The sequence below is a fragment of the Tamandua tetradactyla genome, chromosome 6, assembly GCF_023851605.1.
Source record: "Tamandua tetradactyla isolate mTamTet1 chromosome 6, mTamTet1.pri, whole genome shotgun sequence".
Lineage (NCBI taxonomy): Eukaryota > Metazoa > Chordata > Mammalia > Pilosa > Myrmecophagidae > Tamandua > Tamandua tetradactyla.
Genome location: NC_135332.1, coordinates 109,503,769 through 109,530,644, shown reverse-complemented (window position 1 = coordinate 109,530,644; position 26,876 = coordinate 109,503,769). Strand labels below are relative to the sequence as shown.

Genomic DNA, 26,876 nt, shown 5'->3' with positions numbered 1-26,876 from the left:
GTAAAGTCTGTTTTCTTTCCACTAGGGGAAACCAGCCTGTCATGCCCATGGAGGAGGGCCACCAGCTTCTGCGGCTTGGTTGATTTATAGTTCTGTGTGGGATCTCAGCCATTCCACCTGTTCCAGACTGGTCACTGATGTCCCCCCAACAGTTGTTCTATACAATTCCTGGCTACTATTTAGTAGCTGCTATGGAGGACAGACTACATTCCACATCTCAGTGTGCTGCCATCTTGCCCCATCCTCCAGTCTTTCATTTACAGTTCACATTTCAGCAGACTCAAATAACACTCATGTTGGACATGCAATGTGCAAGCGTATGTAGCCCCAACAAATGGATTGGCTTCCAAAATCTCCCCACACAGTGAAGAAAGGTATTACTGTTATCATCATTGGTATGATTTTTATTACATTTCTCCATCTCTTATGCTATATTATCATAGCTTACGGAATTCCTGCCATCACTTTGTAAATTTCAAAGGGAAAAGTCACCTGGGTGAACTTCATTGTGCCAAATGACTAGAAAGGAAAAAGCCAGATGATTTCTTTGTATGTGAGGCTGTCGGCTCCCTCTCCAGAGGAATCTCAGATGTAACTACAGAACAATCGTGGCAGTTCTTCCTGTGAAATCCAGTTTTTATCTGTTTCATAAGAGCAAATAGGTTCAGTCCTGTTATGTTTCATAATTTTCAGAAGTTAAAAAAAAACATTTAAAAATAAGCTGGGAAGGGGATGGAATTTTAAAGTCCTTAAGTCTATAAATATGTAGAAGGATGGGGGGAAGTACTAGACAGGAACTTTCTCTAGAATCATTTGGAAAACTTCTTAAATTCTGATGCCTGGGCCCTACACAGATTGACTTGGCCCCTAGCACGTTTGATGGCTGCATAGGTAATTCCGAAGGGCTACCAGGCTAAGAACCACTGTTCTCCCATCTCCTTTATTTACCAGAAGGGACAGGCAGAGAGCTCTTCAATTAAGTAACATGGAAAACACTTGTTGACCCGGCGGATCTCTGGAGAAATTTTGCAATGCTTGGGTTTCCTAAGAAAACATTTAATTGAAGACAAAATAAAGGTCGGTTTACACAGATGATCCAAAAACAACATTCCTGTTTCTTAGACTTTGGGCAAGTCTTTACTTTTTTTAAGCCTGTGTCTCCTCTATAAAACAGTAATAAAATTGAAACCCTTTTTATCTCCCAGATCATTTACCAAGTATCAACTACAATATGCCAAGACCTACACTAGGAATTTTTATATACATAAAATTTTTGATTTCCAAAGTTGAAATCTAGGCAATTGTTAAGAAATTACTTCCTTACTGTCCCTCCCCGCCAAAAAAAATCAGAAACGGATACATTAGAAGTACTTTAAGAATTTGAACATTCATTCTTAATAGATTTCACACAAAATCTATAATGCAGCAATTGATTGGATGAGTTATATAACAAATGGCACTTGAATCCCTGTTATGTACAATTCACTATACTCTGTATTGGGGATTCAGATTTAGTGGTTGTGGTGGTGATGGTGACGACGATGATAGTAACTAACACTTTAACTAGAGTATCTCTTTTAAGCCCAATGAAAGGATAATGTACTTTTATGTTCTCATTTTACAGAGGAGGGATGTAAGATTGAGGTTAAATGATTTGGCTAAGTTCATCAGTAAGCTTTGAAGCCAAGCTTCTATAACCCAAGCTCTTAACCACTATAGAGTTTTGCCTCAGGAATTTACAGCCTAAATCCAGGATATGGCTGCCTACTTATTCCCTTGCTTATCAATCCATGACTGAGCCAGGTGATATATTTGTTGAAGCTCAAGAAAAAAATTGGAGTAATGACTTTCAACAAGGAAGTACCATAAGCACGTTCACTAATGAGATCTAATGTATATTTCTGGTGTAAAGGACAGTGTCTATTTGATTAAGTAATGCTTTGAATTTGAGAACTGTTTTACTGGAAGAATATTGACTGAATCTTATCCCCTACTAGGAAACATAGTATGTATTTCACAGATGTGAAATTGAAACACCTTATGACTTACTGACAGTAAGCAATTGCTGTAATAAACCAAGGAAGCCTCAGATACAACAGATGTGTTTATTTGACAATAAGTCTGTAAACAGGACCTTAATCCATGGATTTGCCAATTGTTGCTCCCTGTTCTGTTAGCCCACATGTCTCTTATGTTGAACACCTAAATAAGAAGACAAAAGCAACGAAGGTATTGACAGCTCAGGGCAAAAATCCTTTCTAACAGGGTTTCCAATACAAACAGTGATTGCTCTGCAAATTGTCATCTGAATGTGGCTAGGTAGTTTATATAGCATGCAGAAACCAAAATAGTGTTAAATTCTATGTGTTGGCATTTAAGTAGCAGTTTAATAGGACAGGCCTAAAGGTATATTTTTATTTCAGCACTTTGGAGGAAGCCTTATCTGGTCCAGATGACAGACGCATGTATTTGAAATTTAAGGAAATACTAAGGATTCCTTTTTGAGATGAATAATAGCACTTATACCACATTGATAGTTTCTTAAGTGTTTTCATACATTATAGACCTCAATTTGATACTTAAATGCTCATTTTAAAAGAGATAATCATCTAAGTGTGCTCATGTGACTCTCTCCAAGAAAGAACATCAGTGGGGAGTTGGAACTGGAACCCAAATGCCCTGCTTCCAAGTTGTGTTCTTTTACATCCTTGTTAAATAAAAAGGCTAGATTGAGCAGAGTTGTAAAAGACAAAAAGAATGCTCTTTTAATTGGTGCACGTGACCTGGCAGCCCTCTATTGAGCTAAGGAGATCTTGGGGTTTTGAACGAATTTTTAGTATCCTCAGGGACTGCTTACTCATTAGGGTAAAGGCAATTACTTTGTGTCCTCTATCATAGATACACATTCTCCCCGATTTTGTCAATGTTTACTTTTTCTTTGCTTTGCTTCTATTGGATTAAGCCACTTTCCTTAGCCATTTTGGACTAAGGCCCACCCTCATTCATACTTTAACTAGCAACATCTTCAAAGGTCTTACTAATAAATGGGTTCACAGGACCAGGGATTAAGACCTAAACATGCCTTTTGTGGGGGTCATGAGTCAATCTCCAACAGTGCTCTTGCTGAAAAACTCTCTAAGGAGTATAATTGGAAGCTGCCCACAAGTAAATGGCTTAAGTTGAACTGCCTCTCCCACAGGGTGAGAATGGAAAGGTCTCTTTCTGAATGAGACCCTCCTAAAATCACACACACACACACAAAACCTTGGGTTCAGGACCTACAAGATTAGATAGCCTCTGATATAAGTAGTGTCTCACCTGCTGCCCATCTCAGGCTGGGGAACTTTTCCACATCTGTCCTCATGAATTTGGGGGATCCAAAGCCAAGCCTTACCCCAGAGTTCAGCCCAGCTGCCCCTTCTTAGGACCTTCCCCACCACTATCAAACCCACTCAACACTTCTTCTGCTCCTTTCAGGGTCTTCCATGAGCCTTATTAAGTTTGTCATTTTGCTCCAGAGACCATAAATGTTCTCCCAGAAGGAGACCACAGACACACAGACTGGTCAGCTGATCATGCCCCAGAGTGCTCAGTGATGTCATTAATGTTTGAACAAAATCTATTATAAAGACTCCTGCAAACCCTCAAAACCACCCTCATTTTAGTCTTTGCTCTCAGTTCTTGCCATTCTCTGAAGGCCAGGCCTAACTTCCAGATTCTAAGTTGATCAACCTCATAAAACCAGTTTAAAAGACTTGGCTGGAAGTAAAAATCTGTGTCCTTCCGCAAGGTATCTGTTACCTGGGACACAGCAAACCCTCCCACAGAACCAACTAGAACGGGATTAAGTCTCAGGTGGGAGAGTGAGTGGCATGTGCTTCCTCTCAGTGGTTCCAAAAGCCTTCTCTGTAAATTTCTTAGAAACTTGAGCAAAATGTTTGAATGAACAAACATTCAATTTAGCACTTGTTCTCAAGTTAAACAAACAAAATCGTTTGTTCCCAGGATTTCAGTCCTAAAGCAGAGTAAACCTGTTCAGTATGACTGTATCGCCCTCTGGTGTTCAAAAATAAAATAACACTAAATAGGAGTATCAAGTTTCAAGTAATTCTTCACCCCAAATCACCCTTTGATTTTCTGTTTCCTGGGTTCCTCTCCCTCAGTCACCTGAGATTACAAGAATTGGCAAGAAAAACACATATGGAAAAATCAAGGTTGAGCTGACCATGTCTAGAGGACACTGCCCCTGCACTGCATTCCTCTGAAACTAGAGTTCTGCAACATGAACTGATCAAATAAACTGGTCGGTTGGGGGGTTTAAATTATAACTTTACAGAAATCTATTTTTGAAATTTCTGTCTGAAGAGAGAAACTTTGGGGCAATTGTTGAATTTCTGAGGGCTCTGCTTCAACACAGACCCCTATGAGATCTCAGCAGCAAATTACAGCAAATGACCAGGGGCAGTCAGAAACTCCCAGCTGATTGCTAGGTGCTTTGGAGGGATGCAAAGGATAAGAGACATCCCTTCCCTATCAGAAGGGCATATCTCAGACCTCAGCCAGGTTTTGTTTGACCAGTGCAGTTGGGCAGGTGTTTGATTTAGACAGGATGCCTTTACATTGTGTGTATAGTTTTCAGTTTGAAACGGTTGCCTTGACTCTATCAGACTTGGGAGGTTTGCACATTTAATTGACTGCCTGACCTCTGTTGGCATCTGAGTTTACCACCCTTGGTTACCACCTACAAAGGGAGACAATATGTCTGCACATAAAGTATCTCCAATCCACAATACAAGGCAGCTTGCAACAAGGACATGTATGAGGCAGGGTTGTCTAGGGAAACAGAACCGACAGGAGACACCTGTAAATATGATATATTATAAAAGTGTCTCACACAACCGTGGAGATGCACGAGTCCGAATTCCATAGGGCAGGCCACAGACTGGTAATGTTGAAGGTGCTCAATGAATTCCGCTGGAGAGGCTGGCTGGCTGAAGTACAGAGGAAACTTCTCTCTTCTGACTGCTGAAATCATCACCTCTCCATTAAAAGTCTTCAACTAATTGGATTAAATCCAACTGATTGAATTATCTCATTTGTAGAAGACGCTCCCCTTAGTTAATCGCAGATGTTATCAGCCATAGATGCAGTCAGCTGACTAATGATTTAATAAACCAGTCCTGTGGTTCATTAAGCAACCACAAAACATCCTTGCAGTAATGGTTAGGCCAATGCTGGCTTGAGCAACTAGCTCAACTATCACAGACCACATGATGGTAAAGAAAATAAGTGCTGGAGAAGATAGGAGGTAGGAAGGCTCCCTGGGGCACAGAGAAAGGGCAAAACCATTTTCCCTCTGTGATTCACACTGCAAAACTTCCACTTGCCTCATTCTCAAACTTGAGAGTATGACATGGTTACAAAATTGGGCAGATTTGGTGGCTATTTTTATAAGGCCTATTCAGTGATATGTGGAAGAATGTTTAACAATCAGATATCCGGGGAGAAAAAGTCCTGGTTTGTCAGATTTTCAGACAGGTTCCCCCAGGCCTATTTCAAACTACTGATATGACATCCAGTTTGCAACATTCCTGAAAACTTAATAATGTGCCGGTTGGTAATAGCCAGTTCCAGCACAGTTTGAGCCCATTATATTAAAAATGTCAGTGGCTAAAGGAGTTGTCCATTATAATTTTTATGTTTATTTACAACTTGAGTCCAAGATGTTCTGGACAGCTTTAGATTATCTAAATTCCAAGTGACTGATTTTTTTATGTCATATCAAAATTTAAATCTGAGCATGCCTCCAGGTCATTCTGTTTTCTGGACCTCCCTTAGTTCATCCAGTGTTAGCATCCTCCTCCCATCCCTTCTAGACCATCTTCCCCCCTCCAACTTTGAGGTCCTACTGTCCATAGGCTCCACATACTCCCTGTGGTCACCATCCCCCAAAACTTGCCCATATTCTCTGAGGACCCTGGCACCCAGAGCTCAATCTCTCTACACTCAATCCTGTCCCCCACCTGGGGCCATTCATCAAAATGTGGCCAGGCCAGCCAGAACCTTCTCCCTCACGATATCTCGTCCTGGAGGTCCTCCACTTCTAAAATCTTAAACTCCAACTTCTTATTTTCTACCCACAATTGCCTACTTTTCCAGCTAACTCCTTATACAAATTGTACCTGTGTACATGACACTCTGTCAGCTTTGTCCCTTTCTTTAACCCTGTCCCTGTTCAGCTTAGGCTCCAAGATCACCATTTTAACGATTCCCTTGTCAATGCCCCTAATTCCTTTGCCCCACTGTCCTTCCACCACCAGAGCCAACATTCAATTATATATTTTCTGGGGCTGCACCCTGAACTCTGCTGGTGAGGAAACCATAAACCCGGGTCTTCATTCCCAGCTGCAGCTGCCACAATCCTATCCAACACCCTCTGTGTGACCCAATAGGACCCCAGTCCTTTCACCATTTGCCACCACTCTTCTCAAATCTCCTAACCTACTTTCAACCAAAGACATAACCCCTATGTCACAGGAAAACCCATGTGACTACTCCGGTTTACAAAGAATTTTCACATGGGTTTGTTTGACTCATACAACAACTGTGTGGGTAGGCAGGGTAAGTTATTATTTTATAGATAAAGAACCTGAGGCTCAGAGGGGTTTCAAGTAAATGCCAGTTATTTACAGAGCCTGGATAAGAACATGGCTCACGATTCTGAGACTCTCAGATGAAGCAGTGAAGTGGGTGATTTGTCTAAGGTCATCAGTCCTGTTCACGGCAGCCAGGATGAGCCCCCAAGTCTCTAGGGCACCTTCCAAGTTCTTTCCCCATCTCTGGAGGGTGTTGCTTTCTTTTAACAATGACTCTTTTGCTCTCAGGGCACCTAAAGTTCATTTATCCTTTATGTTGAAAAAGAAAAATGGAATGATTTTGAAATCCATAAACAAACAAAAAATGTTTCCCTTTCTTTTGAGAATTGTTAACACCATCGTACAGTGTTTATCTGGTATAGTAGTCTCAGTGTCTTAAGCTGAAACAAGACCTTTCACTCCCCTCTCCAATAATCTAGTTCATAGGCACTGAAAACAGTAACAGAGGTGCAATGGATTAGGCCAGGCCAGAGGTTTGATCAGGAAACATCGTCCAGCAGATCCCAAGTGCTCACATATTGATTTACAAAGGTGTTACAGAGGAGGATCCACCAGGTGGATCCATCACTGCAGATTTTGAATAAACTAAATTTCTGTAAACACAGGATGTGAGCCAAAGCCACTTCCTCTGGGAAATGGGGCTCCAAGTGAGTCACTTGCTGCAATTCCAGACAGAGGAATCTCAGCCTTTTCTGGGCCTTCCAGTTTAGCATGTTGACAACAGAGGCATTAAGCTTTTATCTGCAAGAAAGCACCACTATATTCCAGGTTCATTATTGTCTTAGTTTCCTTGATACTTGCCAATAAGAAGTATCACAAACTGAAAAAGATTGTCTCAGAAATCAAGGTGTTGGCAGGGCCATGTCCTCTTTGAGGTCTCTAAGGAAAAATCTGCTCCTTGCCTCCTTCCTGACTTCTGGCAGTGGCCAGCAATCCTTGGCATTCCTTGGATTGTGGCAAAACTCAATTTCTGCTGCTGTGTCATGGCTGTCTTCTCTCTTCATATTTCTCTCATTTTCCTCTCCTCTTATAAGAACACCACATTCATATTGACTTATGCACCTTCCCACTCCAATATGACCTCATTTGAACTTTCCTAATTCCAACTGTAACAACGTTATTTCCAAAAAAGGTCACATTCTGAATTACTGGGGATTATGACTTCAATAGATCTTTATGGATATAGATATACAAATAGATACAGATATCATTAAAGAAGTTGTAAATTCACAGAAAAATCATTCAGTTAATAGAGTTTCCATGTACTCCTCCTCCCATACACAGTTTTCCCTATTATTAACACTGCATTAGTGTGGGATCTTTGTTATAAGTCATGAAACACTATTATTATAATTCTCCTACAAACTATATATAGCCCATAGTTTACATTAGCATTCACTATTTGTGTTGACAGTCCTTTAGGTTTTTGTTTTTTAAATTTCTGTTCTAGTAACATATATAGAACCTAAAATTTCCCTTTTAAACTACATTCAAATATACAATTCAGCTGGTGCTGATTACATTCATAATGTTGTGCTACCATCATCGCTACCCATTTCCAAAACTTTTCCATCACCCCAAACAGAAACTCTAAACCAGTTAAACATTAACTCTCCATTCCCGTTGCCCAGTGCCAATACCTTGATTGTTTTGTTCTACTCCTACACGGTTGTACTCCTACATGTGGAGGTGGAAGTGAGGAAAAGGTATGACATCCAGTGGTCACTTGGACAGCCTGTGCACCTTCCCCACAAATACTACCTCAGAGATGTCCTGTTATTTGTCCTGAGTTGGGCTAGAAGACTATTTCTATCTCAAACCCAATTAGAACTGATATTTACAGGTGCACCAGAAGCACTGGACAGGATGACTGATGTCTTGGGTTCTAACTATGTGGACTTGGATAAGACACACACCCTCCTGAGTCCCAAATCCCTCCTCTGTAAAATGAGAGGTTTGCAGTGGTCAAAGTGAACTGAGCAATGCTGAGAACTGTTTATATGGTCATGAGGAATGAGACTCCTGGGGTGCAATCGAGAGAGTTCTGCAGGAAACCAGGACAGATTGGGGTCACCGCCAGTCAACTTTTTCTTAAAATACTAGTGGAAATGGAAAATAAGGAGTAGCAACATGTCAGGCAATGAGGAGCAAACAAAATAAAGGGAAAGCCCAGGCGTGTTCCAGAGGTGAATCAGCAGACAGCACACACCTGCAGAATCACTGATTCATGAAAGTTTTAAGCTGACTTTATGAGAAGATTTCGGGGATGGGTAGAGCAGGATTGAACTAGCCCACACAGGCATCCTGAGGCAACCTAGGACACTTTGGTGGCTCTGAAGACTGCAGTTTAGGAGGGATATCTCAGTCCCTGCACTTGGCAGCCTCATGATGACCCTGTTTCATCTTTCCCCTACCAAAGCAGAAGGGGTAATGGAAAGAACACAGTATTGTGGGGGACATTAAACAACATTATCCATGTAAAGCAAAAATGCATGGCTTTCAATAAATGGTGCCCATAGGATCGCTCAGTGGATTGCCTCAAAGGCAGAGGAAAGTGGAATGCTCCTAGTAAGCTCCAAATGGCATTCAGGTACAACACGTTCAGACATGTGACAAGAGTGAGCCCCAAACACCACTGCTGCCGCTGAGCTTTGATCAGTGGCTACTCTATTGGGCCTTCTTCCACCCCAAGAGGGAGAGCCCCAGGAGCTGTTGGAAGCACTGCACCCATGGAGGGACGGCAAGGGCCACATAGGTTAAGAGCATCCAGCTGTCATTTAGATTGCCTTAGACAAGTTACTTCAGCTTTCTGAACCTCAGCTTACTGTCTCTAAAATGCACAAACATTTGTTGAATAGGAATTTGTTGAGAAAATGGTAATAATACTACCTTCCACATTGACAATTAAATGAGATAATTACTAAAGCCTACCTGGGACAGCATAGATGCTAGAAAGATGGTATTTTTTGGATTTCTGTTTGTTATCACAAAAATTTAGCAAGAAATGTCTACATTTAAAAAGCTGATTATATTGTTCAAGAGGCAGGGAGAAATGCCAATAGTGATCAAATGGTATTATTTGTGTGCAATTCACAGGTTGCATTTCATCATCTAAAACCAGCATTTATAACAACTTTTGCATAATATAGATAATAGATATCAATTTTGGCAATATTGTCTTAAACTTTGGGAAGGACGCTTTAGATTTGTATTGATAATTCCCTTCTATTTGTATAATTATTTGTACTAAGATTTTACCATTCCTTAACTATGATGCAATCATTAAAATGCAAACCTGACTCTAAAGTGAGTAAAGAGGGGCTCAAAGGTTTCCTCTCTCTGCAGCCTGTAGAGGTGGTCAAGAGCTCCCCACACAATGTCAAGCCTGAACCCATGGAGAAACTCATCCCAGGGAGACTCCAGGCACAAGGGAGGAGGGCTGTGATTGCCTCAAGAGGTTGGTGAAGGAACAGCATGTCATCAAGGGCAGATAGAAGTTGCCCTCCCCAAAGAAGGAGGAAGAGTGTACCTCCTACATAATCAGGTGGAGGTATCCATTAATCAGCTGGGAAAAGAGAGGCAGTGGGGTGGGGGATGTACAGAGGCATGCCCCTTGACCAGTCAGTCTGGAGATGGGCCAATTCCTGATGACATGATGGTGCTTTAAAATCACTTTGTGGATTCATAAGGAAAGAAAAATGTATCAAAAGAAACTTCAGTTACTTCAAAGTTCTAGATAAGAATAAAAGATATGAGGCTCCAGGAGGTAATTTGTCATTTCTTGTCCATGACTTTGAAAGAGAAAAAAAAATGTAACAATGGAACAGCTGGCTCTGGATGGTGTCAAATGACACCACTTGACTTTCTGGTGACAACTATGGGCACCAGACCACAGACATCTGGCAAGGAGGACATGATACCTCTGAATATCGCCACTGACCGTCTAGCAGAAGACTCATCTCCTAATCAAGGCTTTCAGCTGAAATCTAAGTTGGGGAGGCAAAAAGAGTCCAATTAAAATTTATACTATGAAGGGCAACAGAGGATAAGGATAAAGTGCCCAATAATTCTTAGATAAAAATAGGAGGAAGACTTTCAGGAACAAAACTTACAGGCACAGAGGTTTATTCGTCAAGGCTTACTGAATACCTCAGTGCCCTGGGGACTATAATGACTAAGATGCAGCCTCTGTATCAAATGGAAGTACCTTCCAAAAGCTAAGGTCTGAGAAATGCTTGACTAGCCTTGCTGAAAGTTTCATCTCTGAGAAGAAAGAAAATTCTGTCACTGGGAGCTTAATTCTGACTCACAAAGAACTAGTTGCTGATGGGCAGGGATAGCAAGCCCAAGAAATGGGATGTGGAAATTTAAGGATATAATGTCCTTCGTGTGTTGGATAAGTGCAGGACTTTTGAAAGTATATTTCACAAATTTGTAGACAAGACTGATTTGAGTTCTGGTTGAAGGAATATGGATCTGCTAAGCCTAATTGACTCTACAATCACAGATGATTTCATGAAGGAAGAAAAGTGGAGAGGTGTGCTAAATTTGCATGGCTAAAGAGGGAGTTCTCTCACATCTCATTGAGAGATGAGTGGAAAAGATAAGAGTTTGTGACCCAGTTTGAGACCAGCGAGTGATAAAAAACAGAAAGAACCTCAGGAACTGAGATTGTGGGCAGGGATAAGGACTGGCAAAAGTGATATAAAATGGTATAACAGGACTTCCAGGAAGACGATGGAATAGGATAGGCTATTATATATTCACCCCTGCTCCAAAGAACTAGAGAAGTGACAGAAAAGTGACCAGGACAGCAGTTCTAGGATATGAGTGACCTGAGGTCTTCTAAACTGCATAGGGAGGTCCTAGATGAAAAAGCTGAGGAATTAAGATGCAGAGAAAGGGGTGAGTGGGCTTTATTGGGACTCCACTGGGGACAAAAGGCCACTCCCAGCAAAGTGCCTACTTCCACAGCTAGCTTGGGATATCAGCCCCCTCAGCTCTGCAGCCAGGAGCTCCCTTGGGGAACCCAGAAGCCAGTAAACCTGTTTTCCCTACCCAAAGAGACCATCCAGCTGATGTGCAGAGCCTACTGCTCCCCTTCAATATGGAGGCCTGGAGCCCTCAGGAGTGCACAGACAGGGAAACAGCGATGAAGAAGCAAGCCACATTGAGCCTCTAGTCCCTGTATCCCACACACCCACATACTCATATACCTCATACTCTGGCCCTCACACACCTGTGCACCCATGCTCCATGCCCCACCCTCATGACCCCTGCAGCATGCGCCACCCTGTGCTGCACTCTGCTTCTGCAACCCCACACCCTACTCTGTACTTGCCCTGTGCCATACCCTACCTCTGCACCTGCCCCACACCCACCCCATGCCATGCCACACCCATGCCCATACCCCTGAACCCTGAACCCTAAGCCACACCCCATGTTCCTGCTTACTACATCCCATACCCCCACACCATGCTCCCCTCCACACCCCACACCATGCCTAGCCAGCAGGCATTTCCAAATAAGTGACAGCTGGCATACCTCATCCCACAACCCAAGGTCATTTCAAGGGGGAGTCTGGGTACCACCAGCCCCATCAGGCCCACAAACAGAATCTCCTCTGGGGTACACACTACCCACTCCCCAGCTCTGAGGTTGGTGTCTTTCAGTGCACACTGGCACAGCACATCTGGCTAGAACTGCACAGGATCTCCATGCAGCTCACCCAGCTGCTGCAGTGTGGGAGAGGTGGACCTGAGGGGCAGAGGAAGTCCAGGAGCAACCTCCTTTGGGAATAAATGAAAAGTGCGGTCTGGCAAACTGCCTATCTGTCTAGCTTCAAACAGATCCTCAAGTAGAGCTGCATCCCGTGCATGAGGACCAGGCCTAGGTTTGGTGGGGAATTACTGAAGAACCAAGTGCAAAAGGTGACCTTCAATGCAAATCCAAGCAAATTCAAAACCTTAGATGACTGAAGGAAATCAAGTTTCAAAAATAAACCTATTAAGATAATCAAATGCCTCAAAGCCAACAAAAAATCAAAAAGCATATGAAGATGCATACAACTCTTAAGTAAATTAAGTGGGTTGGCTAATGACAAAAATGATGTAAAGAAGATAACAGAAGAGCATAGAGAAGAATTTGAAAGAGTAAGCAGAAAATTAGCAGATATCACAGAGATGAAAGATAACGCAGACAGACCAAATTAAAAATGTACTAGAAATACACAACATCAGATTTTAAGAGGCAGAAGAAAGAATAAGCAAACTAGAGGAAAGGACAATTGAATTCGAACACACAAAAGAACAAATGGTAAAAACGATGGATAAAATTTGATTGGATCTCAGGGAAATGAAGGACAACATGAAGCACACAAATATAAGAATCTCTTCTCCCAGAAGGAGAAGAGAAGAGTAAAAGGCTAAGGAGATAAGTTGAGGAGATAATGCTGGAAAACTTCCCAACCCTTATAAATATGCAAATCAAAGAAGCCCAATGAATCCCAAATAGAATAAACCCAAATAGGCCTACTTCAAGAAACATACTAATCAGTCTGTCAAATGTTGAAGAGAGGCAGAAAGGTCCTGAAAGTGACAAGAGAAAAGCATCTCACCACATACAAGGGAAACCACCTAAGACTGCATTCAGAATACTCAATAGGCACCATGGAGGCAAGAAGGCAGTGATATGATGTGTTTACGATTCTGAAAGAGAAAGACTTCCAGCCAAGAATTCTTTATCAGCCAACTTGTCCTTCAAAAGGAGAGAAAGTAAAATTTTCACAAACAGAGAAAGGCTGAGAGAATTTGTCAACAAGAGACATGCCCTATAAGAAATACTAAAGTGGCCTCGGCCCGAAGGGGCTGGATGGGCAAGTTGGGCGCGATGGCTCGAGCAACCACAGCAGTGGTGGCGGCCGGAGGCGGCGGCGCCTCCTCCTCGCCCCGGTGCGGGCGGTGATCTGAGCGAGCCGCTGCGGCCCACGATGAGACTGTTGGCAGGCTGGCTGTGCCTGAGCCTGGCGTCCGTGTGGCTGGCGCGGAGGATGTGGACGCTGCGGAGCCCGCTCACCCGCTCCCTGTATGTGAACATGACGAGCAGCCCGGGCGGGTGGCAGGAAGGAGAACCACCAGTGGTATGTGTGCAACAGAGAGAAATTATGTGAATCACTCCAGGCTGTCTTTGTTCAGAGTTACCTTGATCAAGGAACACAGATCTTCTTAAACAACAGCATTGAGAAATCAGGCTGGCTATTTATCCAATTATATCATTCTTTTGTGTCATCTGTTTTTAGCCTGTTTATGTCTAGGACATCTATCAATGGGTTGCTAGGAAGAGGCTCAATGTTTGTATTTTCACCAGATCAATTTCAGAGACTGCTTAAAATTAATCCAGACTGGAAAACCCATAGACTTCTTGATTTAGGTGCTGGAGATGGAGAAGTCACAAAAATCATGAGCCCTCATTTTGAAGAAATCTATGCCACTGAGCTATCTGAAACTATGATCTGGCAGCTTCAGAAAAAGAAGTACAGAGTGCTTGGTGTAAATGAATGGCAGAATACTGGGTTCCAGTATGATGTCATCAGCTGCTTGAATTTGCTGGACTGCTGTGATCAGCCCCTGACTTTGTTAAAAGATATCAGAAATGTCTTGGAGCCAACAAGAGGCAGGGTTATCTTGGCCTTGGTCTTGCCCTTTCATCCCTATGTGGAAAACGTAGGTGGCAAGTGGGAGAAACCATCAGAAATTTTGTAAATCAAGGGACAGAATTGGGAAGAACAAGTGAATAGTCTGCCTGAAGTTTTCAGAAAAGCTGGTTTTGTTATCGAGGCTTTCACCAGACTGCCATGCCTGTGTGAGGGCGACATGTACAATGACTACTACGTTCTGGATGATGCAGTCTTTGTTCTCAAGCCAGTATAAGCACGTGGAGTCCACCCCAAGAATGAACCCTCCAGAAGAGGGTCTGTGTTCGCAATTATGTGAGGGGGGGCCTCTGGGGACTGCCATCCTAAATATCATGTAGGAATTTAAAAAGCCAAAATACTAATTATTTCTTTGTAGTGTGTAAAAGGAATGTTTTTAAAAAACAAAAATCCAGCTCTTTGAGGATTTTTATCAACTCTTTACTCAATAATGCAGGTCACACTCCAAATATGATGGAAGATATTTTTTATACTTAATTGCGTAGGGACTCATCCCAGACAAAGCAATAGTCATGACTCCACATGGAACCAATAAATGATTTTTAATAAAATGAGATTGTCGATTCGGTTCCAAATATTGGTTATAAGGAATTGCCACTGATATTCTTCCATGTTTAGAAATTCTTTCTCTCTGTCATTATTCAAGAAAATGTTTTTAATCATGCTAATAAACTTTTTTTGAGATGAAAAAAAAAGAAATACTAAAGTGAGTTCTGTCAGCTGGAAAAAAAAAAAAGATAGGAGAAGGAGGTCTGGAGGAGAGCACAGAATTGAAGAGTACCAGTAAGGGTAATTTAAAGGTTAAAAAGAAAAAAAGGGAAAAGAATATATGGATCTGACATATAAAAACCAAAGGATATGATGGTAGATTCAAGAAATGCTTTTACAGTGATAACTTTGAATGTTAATGAACTAAACCCACCAACTGAAAGATACAGATTTGAAGAATGAATTAAGAAACATGATCCATCATATACTGCTTACAAGAGACTCCTCTTAGACCCAAGGATACAAGTAGATTGAAAGTGAAAGGATAGAAAAAAAGGATGTTCCATGCAAGCTGTAACCAAAAGAAAGCAGGAGTAGTTATGTTAATGTCAGACAAAAGACTTTAAATGTAAAGATAACATAAGAAACAAAGAAGGACACTATGTTTAATAAAAGGGACAATTCACCAAGAAGAAATAACAATCAAGGAGCTCCAAAGTACATGAAGCAAGCATTGGCAAAACTAAAGGGAGCAATAGATATTCAACAATAATAGTGGGAGGCTTCAATACACCACTCTCCACCATAGATAGATCAGACCAAGGATCAACAAGAAAATAGAGAACTTAAAAAAAATTGATAAATAAATTAGACCTAGCAGACATATATAGATCGTTCCACCCCAGAACACCAGGATATACATTATTCTCTAGTGCTCATGAACATTCTCCCAAACAGATCGTATGCTGGGACACAAAACATGTCTTTATAAATTAAAAAAATTGAAATTATTCAAGCACTTTCTCTGATCACAACAAAATGAACCTGGAAATCAGTAACCACCAAAGAACCCAGAATTTTCACAGATATATGGAGATTAAATAGTATAGTCTTAATCAGTGGGCCAAAGAGGAAATTGCTAGAGAAATCAGTAACTCTCTAGCAACAAATGAAAATGAGACTATGACATATCAGAACTTATGGGATGCAGCAAAGGCAGTGCTGAAAGGGAAATTTATTGCCCTATATATTAAAAAAGTAGAAAGAGAAAAAATTGAGGACTTAACAGCTCACCTGGAGGGACCAGAAAAAGAACAAAGGCAACAGAAGAAAGGAAATAACAAAGATGAAAGCAGAAATAAATGAATTGGAGAACAAAAAAAACAATAGAAAGAATCCCTAAAATCAAAAGTTGGTTCTTTGAGAAAATCAATAAAATCAATGGACCCCTAGCTAGGTTGACAAAGAAAAAAGAGAGGATGCCAATAAACAAAATCAGAAGTGAGAGAGGGGTTGTTACCACAGACCTTAAAGAAATAAAAAAAATCATAAGAGGATGCTACAAACAACTATGCACCAACAAACTAGACAACTTAGATAAAATGGACAAATTCCTAGAAACACATGAACAACCTACGCTGACTCAAGAAGAAACAGAGGATCTCAACAAACCAATAACAAATAAAGAGATTCAATGAGTCATCAAAAATCTTCCTACAAAGAAAGCCCAGGGTCAGATGATTTCACAGGGAAATTTTATGAAATGTTCTAAAAAGAACTAACACAAATCCTGCACATTAATAAATCAAAAGGGGAAAATCACATGATCATCTCAAGTAATGCTGAAAAAGCATTTGACAAAATTCAGCATCCTTTTCTAATAAAAACACTTCAAAAGGTAGAAACCGAAGGAAAATTCCTCAATATGATAAAGGGTATATGTGAAAAACCCATAACCAGCATTGTACTTAATGGAGAAAGACTAAAAGCCTTCTCTGTAAGATCAGAAATGAGACAAGGGTGCCCTCTGTCACCACTATTATTCAATATTGTACTAGAAGTTCTAGCTAGAACAGTCAGTCAGGAAAAAGAAATAAAAGGCATTCAAATCAGAAAGGAAGAAATGAAAATTTCATTATTTGAAGATGACATGACACTATACTTAGAAAATCCTGAGAAATCTATGACAAAGTTTCTTGAGCTAATAAATTCAGCAAAGTGATGGGATACAAGATTAACGTGAAAAAAATCAGTAATGTTTCCATACACAAGCAATGATCTAATTTGGAGACAATTAATGAAAAATTCCATTCAAAATAACAAAAGAATTAAGCATCTCAGAATAAACTTAACCAGGCATGTAGAAGACCTGTACACAGAAAATTACATTAAATTGCTAAGAGAAATCAACGAAGATTTAAATAGGTGAGAAGACATTCCCTACTCATGGATAGGAAGGTTAAATATAGTTAAGATATCAGTTCTACCCAAATTGATCCACAGATTGATCGCAACAAGAACCTTCTTTGAGGACATGGAAGAGCTAGTTATCAAATTCATTTGGAAGGGAAAGAGACCTCGAATAGTTAAAAATATCCTAAAAAAAGAGTAAAGTGGGAGGATTAATACTTCCTGAATTTAAAGTTTATTACAAAGCTACAGTGGTCAAAACGCATGCTGCTGGCACAAAATAGACCAGTGGAATTGAATCAAGAGTGTGAAGATAGACCACCAAATCTATGATCAATTGATCATCAACAAAGTCCCCATATCCACTGAACTGAATAGTCTTTTCAATAAATGGGCATGGGAGACCTGGATATCAATAGCCAAAAGAATGGAAGAGGACGCTTACCTTACATCCTATACAAAATTTAACTCAAAATGGATCAAAGACCTAAATATAAGAGCCAGTACCATAAAACTCCTAGAAGAAAATATAGGGAAACATCTTCAGGGCCTAGTAATAGGAAGTAGCTTCCTAAACTTTACACCCAAAACACAAGCAACAAAAGATAAAATAATAAGTGGGAAATCCTCAAAATTAATGCTTCTGTGCCTCAAAAGACTTTCTTAGAAAGATGAAGAGGCAGCAAATTCAATGGGAGAAAATATTTGGAAATCACATATTAGATAAAAGTTTGATATCCTGTATAGATAAAGAAATCATACAACTCAACCTTAAAGTACAAACAACTCATTAATAAAATGGGCTAAAGAAATGAATAGATGCTTTTCCAAAGAGCAAATACAGATAGCTAAAAAGTGCGTGAAGAGATGCTCATTTTTATTAGCTATAAGGGAAATGCAGATCAAGACTATAATGAGATACTACTTCACACCCATAAGGTTGCCTTACAACCCTGACAATACCACTACTTGGTATATACCCAGAAGAGCTGAAAGCAGTGACACAAACAGACAGTTGCACACCAATGTTTATAGCAGTATTAGTCACAATTGCCACAAGAGGACTGGAAAGACAAAATGTGATATATATGTATGATGGAATATTATGCAGCAGTAAAACAAAGTAAGGTCTTTAAGCATATGACAACATGGATGAACCTTGAGGACTTAATGCTAAGTGAAGTAAGCCAGACACAAAATAATAGATACTGTGTGACTGCTATTATGACCTTGGTAAAGGTAAACTCAGAGGCTTATAATACAGAATATAGGGGACTTTGAAATTCATAGAAGCTAGAGATGGGTGAACAGTTAGCTAAAGAGGTTGAACTTAAATGTAAGGGAATGGACATAAGTGAAGGCAGTTCGTTAGTGGGTCTATAAATAATATTGTCATATTGAAGGTAAACATGATTGAAAAGAGTTGTATAGAGCCATGTATCCCACTGATTAACACAACAAATATAAGTTCTTGCATGAACTACTTCAAAGGTATGAACCTTGAATGAAGAGTAAATACTAGAGGGATATGGGGGGGGGACTACTATTACACACTATGGTCTATATTTAACAGAAGACATCAACATGACCACAGCAATACCAGGGGTAAATAATGGGAGGAAGATGTAAATAATGGGTGGGGAGGGAGAGGACAAGAGTTGTGGGGAGGGAGAGGACAAGATTTAAGGGGAGGTTTGGATTTTCTGTTTGGTGGGGGTGTGTTTATCATTTTTTTCTCCTTGGGAACAATGAAAATTGTCTAAAATTGAGAGTGTTGATTATTATGCCGCTTAGTGAGGATAATATGAAACATGGATAATTGACTGTGGACATTATACATGATGCCCAGTGGAAGGAGGTGGCTGAAGGATACTTTGAGAAGAAGAGTGGCGAACTATGGTATATACAGATGATAGAATATTATGCAGCTATAGAAAAGAACAAAGTTATGAGTCCTGCAACGAGATGATTGAACCTTGGGGACATTATGTGGTACAAAATAAAAGAAACAAAAGAACAAATATTGTATGGTCTCTTTTAGAAAATACTTAGAAGGAAATTGGGGCTTAGATTGTAAGCTCTTATAGCAGTCACATTTAGTCTGGAGTTGTAAATGTTATTCCTAGGTTTTGAGATGTTCTGTATGTATAACCTGGTATCTCCTTGGAACTGTGGCTACCCATGTTACACCTAAGACTCACAGCTGGAGTTCTGAAGCTCTGAAAGTCAGCATTGCCACATACAACTAATAAAGGACCTGAAAAAGAGATCAGACTTCAATTAGAGATAAGAACAAAGCTGATTGGGTCAGGACTAAGGTAAATCAGAATCCAGGGGGTAAGAATGACGTTGTCAGTATTTTAGAATTTCACCTATTATGTGAGACCAAAGGAAGAGAGGTTTAGATTTTCCAAAACCCAAATTTTCTGTAGCACATAATCTAACTCAGTTTGTCTGGATAGCTCATTTAAACAATCCAAATACCTGGAGCCCAGAATGGGAATGAGGGCTTTTAATTCTGTATAGCTTAATGCAATACTGGGATACATCCCAGAGTATGTTGAGCAGATAATTAAAAAGCATTAGCAAAGTTCTTTGAGGAACATGAGAAAAAATATGAAACTATTAATTTTGATATTGTAAAGGTTAACCTGATACTGTCTCAAACATTCGGGACTTCTAATTCAATAGGCCATTGATCTTGAAGCTTGGTCTTCTGAAGCTTATGTCTGTAGTGGAGAAGCTAAGTTTACCTATAGTTATGCCTAAGAGTTATTTGCAGAAAACCTCTTATGTTGCACAGATATGGCTTCTCTCTAGGCCCAATTCTGCAAATAAAGTCATAAACCACCCCCCCACACACACACATGAGATATGACATCCAAGGGTTAAAGTCTCCCTGGCAATGGGGGACACAACTCCCAGGGATGAGCCTGGCCCTAGCTACACGGAATTGACAATGCCTTCCTGACCAAAATGGGGTAAAGGAATGTAACAAAATAATGTATCAGTGGCTAAGAGAGTTCAGATAGTTATAGAGGCTATTCTGGAGTCTACTCTTAAACTAGGCTTCAGCTAGATATCGCTGGTTACCAGGGTTTGCCAAATCTCAACCAAAACCTAAAGGGCACTTAGGGATTTATCTGAGATTCTACAAAAGTTTCCTACACAAAGATTACTTTCCAGAAAACTACAACCTCCAGATGGGTTCCTAGGCCAGATGGGTCCTGAAATCCAGAGGGGCAAGCCTCTCAAAAACCATCAACTAGTTCTATCCCCTATCCCATGTTATCAACACCCCTTTCCAATATGAAGAAGTTAGAATGGGCATAGCCCTAAAGATTGGGAGAAGGATCAAAAGAGAAGGACTTATAACAGAGAAGATAGGATTTAATACATGAGTACGACTGCTGAATCATTCTATTGATACTTCTTTAAGTCTCCAGTGTCTTGGAGCAGCTAGAACAAAAACTAAAATTGTGGAACTGTAACCCACACCAAACTCCGAAATCTGTTCTAGAATTAATTCTTACAATATACTTTGAAATTTATCGCTTTTTTGTATATATGTTATATTTCACAATAAAACATGCTTTTAAAATGGAATAACAAAGTACACTTTCAATATTTTTAAAAAGCAAGGTATAGGAGCATATGTATAGTTATCTCCTAGGTAAAAAGAAAACAGATTTATGTATATACACAAACATATTTATGTATATATATATATATATATATATATATATATATATATATATTACACATATATACAGAGAGCGCATGGGTGCAATGCATACAAAGACTTTGTTGTGAAGAGAAAATTTCTGAAGGATTGCTGTGGACCAAAGGGATTGGGTCTGGGATGGGAAGGGGCATTATTCAGAGAATAATGTTTTATACTATGTAAATTTTTTTACTGTGTGCACATATAACTTTTTATCTTTTTCTCCATTAAACTACATTTAGGGCAGGATAATTAGTGCTGAGATGGGCTCCTACTTTGAGTAGGCTGTGCACTGTTCACATTTACTATCCTGCCTCACCGCCCACTGCCTTCAAGTCTATCTGCAACCAGTCTTTCCCCTTTCCAGGCCATCATTCTCACTACTTCAAGAGTTCTCTTTCAAAATGTATTTTTACCTAAGCAAAGAAATTATTGTTGCCTCCTGTTTCCTATAGGATAAAGTCCAGACTACTTAGCAGGGTATAAGTAGCAAGTGATTCCATGCTCAGCTGTGCACTCTGAGCCCAGCCAGACATCTAGGCATCATCTCTACCCTGTCTATCTAATCCACGCCTTCCGGGTCAATCACCCAGACCTAACCAATTCTGTTTCTAAAGCTCTCTAAAGTGCATCACCTTCCTCCCTTATTGTCATTACCCAGGTCCATATTCAGCATCTGCTAGGTTTACAATGACAGCCTCCTCACTGATACCCTTCTCCAATCTTTCTCCCCTCTAACGTGTTCATTCTGTTCTCCACACCGCATTCTTTTAAAATACATGTTTTATTCTATCACTTCTTGGCTTATAACCCTTCAAAGCTACCCACTGATCTTAAACTAAAATCCAAACTCCTTAACAGGACCAGCCTCTCTGACTTGGTCCTCACCTCTTTCTTCTGTGCCATCTCTTGCCAATTCCTTTCCCTCCAGCCTCCACTTCTAACTGTGCTGCTCAGTTCCTTCAACATACCAATCTCTTCTGTGAGCCTTTGAACATGCCCCATCTTAAAACATTCTTCTACTCCGTCTCCCTAGGTCTTCTAACCTCACCTGACTCACTCCTTTTGGATAAACAGTCATAAATAATAAAAACACCATAAATAATGGTAGAAAGCAGAGAGATGAAAGTAATCACCTTTTTGAGACAGGAAACCTGGAGAAGGCTGTTTTTAGGAGTTCAGCTATCAGAATAGCTGGAGAAACCTCCATGGAGGCAAAATGTGCTCAGCAAGCTAGAGAATGGAAAGTGGAGGAACCCATCTGGAGGATGAAGTTTAGATAGGAAAGGATGGGTAGGCAGAGGGGAGAAAAGGGGCAGAGCAAAGCTCAAAGAGGAGAAGTCCTCATTTTGTAGGCAGCTGGGGAAGATTTGAACTGTTTTTAAACAGGGGAGTGACAGTCTCTAATCTGTACTTTAGAAAGGTGTGCCTGATGGAATGCAGAGGAATGAAATTGGGTAAACAAGTGATCTTAGGGAAAGATGATTAGAGTTTGAACCATGGTGGCTACAGGCAGAACTGAAGGAGGTAATGGAGTCAGAAGACATCTAGAGATATAACCCACTGGGCTTGATGACAAAATGCAGGCGGAGGACAAGAGACCCAGGAATCAGAGATTAACTGGAAATATGGTGAAGTCATTGGCTGAAGTGGAAATCATCAAAAGGGGAACAGATTTGTGGGAAAATGATGAATTTGATTAAGAGTATGTTGACTTAGGACTCAGGAAGCCAATGTCCATAATAAAAATCAGGCTCAAACCTTTCTACACTCTGTAGGACCTTCTACAGAAACCACCTCTTAGCGTTTGTTTCATCCTTCTTGGGGCTAATATGTTCCCATGACTTCTGTTTTCCATTTCCCAATGAAGCCCAGTGAATTGTTTACTTTACATGCAAAGTGTGAGGTTGTAAAAGCACAGAGAGCATGGAGGAAAGGCCCATGAGTGGGAGAAGACCTGTTTTGCTGGTGCCAAAATTTGCGCTAGAAAATTGTTTCTCTCCTCAGGCTTCATGTCATTTGCAGTTTTCTTTCTCTTCCTGAAAGTCCTTTCAAGTCCCAACTTTGCCTTGAAGAGCAACCTGAACACTCCAGAGAACAGCCTTTTCTCTTATCTGAATCTATGACAAAGTCTACCATGCTTACATTTTTACATAGCTGTGCATTTCTTTCTTTGTTAGTCAACTCTTTGCAGGCATGTTATCTTGTCTCTTTAATCTCCTCAAATAAATTATTAATTCCTAAAGTGCAGGTGCATAGTAAGTATTCAAAAAGTATGAATTGGGTTGGAATTGACACTGAATTCGTTTGGCCTAGAAAGGAGAATGGTAAAATCCACTTTGAGAGGACATGGTAGAACAGGAGTTAATATGTTGATTCTGGAAGTAGGACATTATCAGTTCCCAATACACACAGGAGCATATTCTAACATAAAAAAGAATGCTTTCTTCCTCTTTTAATGACTTTGTGTTCTAAATATACTTGAAAAGAGAAGGAGAATACTGGTCTTTTGATTGTCAAATGAGTTGTCTTCTTAACTGGCTTTTGTATATAAACAATATTGGTAAAATAAATTAAGGGACTTGCCATTTACAGTTAATTATACTCAATAGTACTAAACAGTGATCAAATGGCAAGACAGTGGATAAATCTTTCACTTTCTTTTGATTTCAAATTTGCATGACCATCATAATATTTGGGCAACTTAAAAGGAGAGTGTTCACGGCTCAGCTTGTTACATTATTTCCCAGACTAAAGAGATGAGACAACCCCAATATTGCAGTGGCCAGTTTGAGCATTTGCCAGGATGGAGAGAGATTTCTGTGGGTGAGCTTTGGAGTGGGATAGGAAGCTGGTTGGTTATGTGTTGTGAGCTGATGATGACCAATAGGCCTTTGACCACAAAGACCTCTTCTGCTGCCTGCACCCTATACCTGACTCTGTAACATCAACCTGACTGGTTAATATGGAACCCCCAACTGAAGATCCAGCACCATGTACATGGCCCTGGGAAGTATGGGACCCAGGAATCATAGCTTTTAATAAGGGATGCACTTAGGAACAGGAAAGAGAGTGGCTCCAATGTGAATGGGGTCTAACTCTTGGGAGCAGCCTGAAGTACTTCTGGAGGTCAACAAAGATAAGGGAAAGAGCACTGGAGTGCTTGCTTCACAATTCTGCCAAGAGCTCAGCTCCCCAGTTCATTATAGAGCATACCTTTCCCCTTCAAAGTTCCCGGGAGGCACCTTCACAGCCCTGGTGACATCAACCCCCCACCCCCACCCCCACTGGCTCTGGGTCACATTCCTTTCTTGTGAAGGCCTTGGGTTGCAAAGGCCCTTGCTCAATTCTGCTCAGTTCTTAAGAGAGTGGGCATGGGGCTGGGCTGGTATGAAAGGGAGTGGACCTGATATGTCGAAGATCCAGGTGATGGCCAAATGTCAAGGCCTTCCCCAGTGGTGGCAACAAGAGACAGAACTAAGTGCCCTGGGGTCTCTGAGGAGATAGCTTTGTTTTACTTTTTTTTTTTTTTTGGTTTTGTTTTCCTCCATAACTGTTAAATAAGACATGTCAAGCTACATCTTCTCAGTGAATTTGAGGAAAAACGTTTCAAAAGTTCACTTGGCATACCTATGCTTCAGTTTACCTGAGAGTTTGAGCCTCAAAATCACAACAAAGAATCTGAAACTAAAACTGTTTTTGTCCCTCCATTTGTCACAATCAATGCTTTCTGGCACTTTTATGTTGTAGTATGTGTGAAATTACTCATATATTACACAACTTTTGAAATTAATTTGGAAGTTCAAAGATGTTACCATAGCACTTTAAACCCTATTCCATGATGTAATATTCTTTCTTGATGGCAACCATTTCATAATTCTCTTTTATTAAAGACAATCTGCATCGAAAACCAGAAGCACATAAAGAACCCTTCTAGGGAGAACATATTTAGTTGCCTAAAAAACAATTGAGTAGCCTAGAAAATATTTAAAAGACCTCTCTAAAGTCAAATGATAAAACTGAAGGCTTTGAAAAGTAGATCTATATTCAACATTTCTTAACTTTATTCCAATTTCATTCAGAATTTCAGTCTCTGGGCTGATGTCAATATATTAGCAATGGATTCAATCAGAGAAGGCTCCTGTCCAGGGAGTGCCTGGCTCAGACCTGCAGATTAGTTGGGGATGTGAGGCATACACAGCTCTGTGTGAAACAAACCCTGGACGAATCTAAGCCTGTTCCTATGATCAAGAAAATTCCAAATAAAATATTAATTCATGAGATGAATTCAGGGAAGGTTTATGTTAGGAGATATGTTAGGTAATAAGGTATGGCCAATTATTGCAGATAGGTGTAACAGCCCCACACTGGCCAGATGAACTGTCTACTTATGTTCATTCATGAAGTGTGCATATAATATTACAAAGTATAAGCATGCACACACACCACAAGTGTTATCTACTTAAACTAAAGCAGGACCACAGGGAAGACTATATAATTATTATAAACACAAAGCTTGTTAATTGTATATTTGTGTGTGTGTGTTTTTTACGGGATTACTTACAATCAGGCCTCAAAGCACAGTAGCCTGTCAGTTTCTCTTGATTTATTTTTGTTGTTATCTTGGACTTTTCAGTGAGGTCTTGGGTATTTTATTGACCTGGCCCAAAACTTATTTTGTTTGGCACTGTACAGGCTAGGAGGGCTTTGGTGAATAGTGTAATTTATACAGAGTACCTGCATTTACCAGTAACCACACCAAGGTAATAAAATGAGTATTACTCATATTAGAATATTCTAATTTGGAAATTAAAGGAGTTCAAATATGAATCAATAAATCCATTCAACATGAATTAGGGACACAGAGTAGTGAAGAGACCACCAGGCTGAGTGAGAGAACTTCAGTTTTAACCCTCAAACTAGCACTAACTAACTCTATGACCTTAGCCAAAACAGCTATTCTTTCTATGCGGGTTTCCTCTTCTGCAGATGAGGTCTCTTTGGAATGGATGATCCTTTAATCCTGCCCCCCGACCCCAACTCTCAAATTCTGTGATTTGTGACTGATACAACCAGCAGAGAACATTATAGTCAATAAATGTAAACACAGATGAGTTAGGAAATTCTGTGTTTATGAATATTATTTTAGGTTAATTGAGTATCCAATGACCATCAGATGAACTAAGTCTAAAAATTTGACCAATGAGGTTTCAATTTTTAAGGACCTAAGAAAGAGACTAGATCATAATCTGATTATGAAAATCACAGTGACCTCTCAAAATGGAAGCTGAATGTGTGCTGTAAATTAATGTGCAAGTACATTTTACTTTTATCGGGAACCCTTGCTTGATTTACATACTTTGAGGGATTACTAACTCTTATAGAGTATTAAAGTATTGGCCTTATTGCTGTGTTATATTTATTCATGATATATTGGAGGACAAAAGGCATTTCAAATGTGTATTGTGGCTAGAAATTCAGTCTCTCTCCAACCCCCCTTGTCTGTTTATCTGTTTGCTGCTGGGATCCACTATGGACAGCTAATACACCTGTCAGAGCATTGGCTGCCACCTCCACTGAGGAAACCCCTGCTCTTGTTGGCAAATCTCAGCATGCCTGCCTGTGCTGTCCTGTACTCAGGCTCTGGGGTCACAGTGTGCTGACACCCAGAGGGAGTCCAAGTGGAGATGAGTCAGGGCCTGGCACCTGCCCCATTCTCCGCCATCGCAGTAAACAGAACAGCTATTTGCCATCACTCTGAGCCTCCCAGGGCGCAAGACTCCAGGAAGAAATAAATACATAAGAAGCCAAAACCCCAAGGCAAGGTAAAGAAAACAGAACTCCCGCATCCCGAGAGATGATTTCATTGGCAGAAGTCCCTTGGAGG

The 26,876-nt window shown here is 40.3% G+C and overlaps 2 protein-coding genes and 1 pseudogene across 5 annotated transcripts in view; 2 read left to right on the top strand and 1 right to left on the bottom strand.

The window, feature by feature from the left end:
- The window catches only part of LOC143688686 (uncharacterized), a 237,425-nt gene that overhangs the window by 128,592 nt on the left and 81,957 nt on the right, over positions 1-26,876 (top strand). The window lies entirely within an intron of this gene.
- Positions 1-26,876, bottom strand: part of DNAJC5B (DnaJ heat shock protein family (Hsp40) member C5 beta) — a 133,008-nt gene that overhangs the window by 105,225 nt on the left and 907 nt on the right. Inside the window, exon 2 of one of the 4 annotated variants that reach the window (XM_077166898.1) lies at positions 19,467-19,522. The exons of 2 other annotated variants lie outside the window; for them this stretch is intronic. The gene's annotated coding sequence lies outside the window, so the exon portion shown is untranslated. Of the gene's footprint in view, positions 1-948; positions 1,045-19,466; positions 19,523-26,876 lie in introns of all 4 variants that reach the window. One more of the 4 variants, XM_077166896.1, reaches the window with a different exon arrangement.
- On the top strand, positions 13,645-15,056 carry LOC143686275 (protein-L-histidine N-pros-methyltransferase pseudogene; annotated as a pseudogene).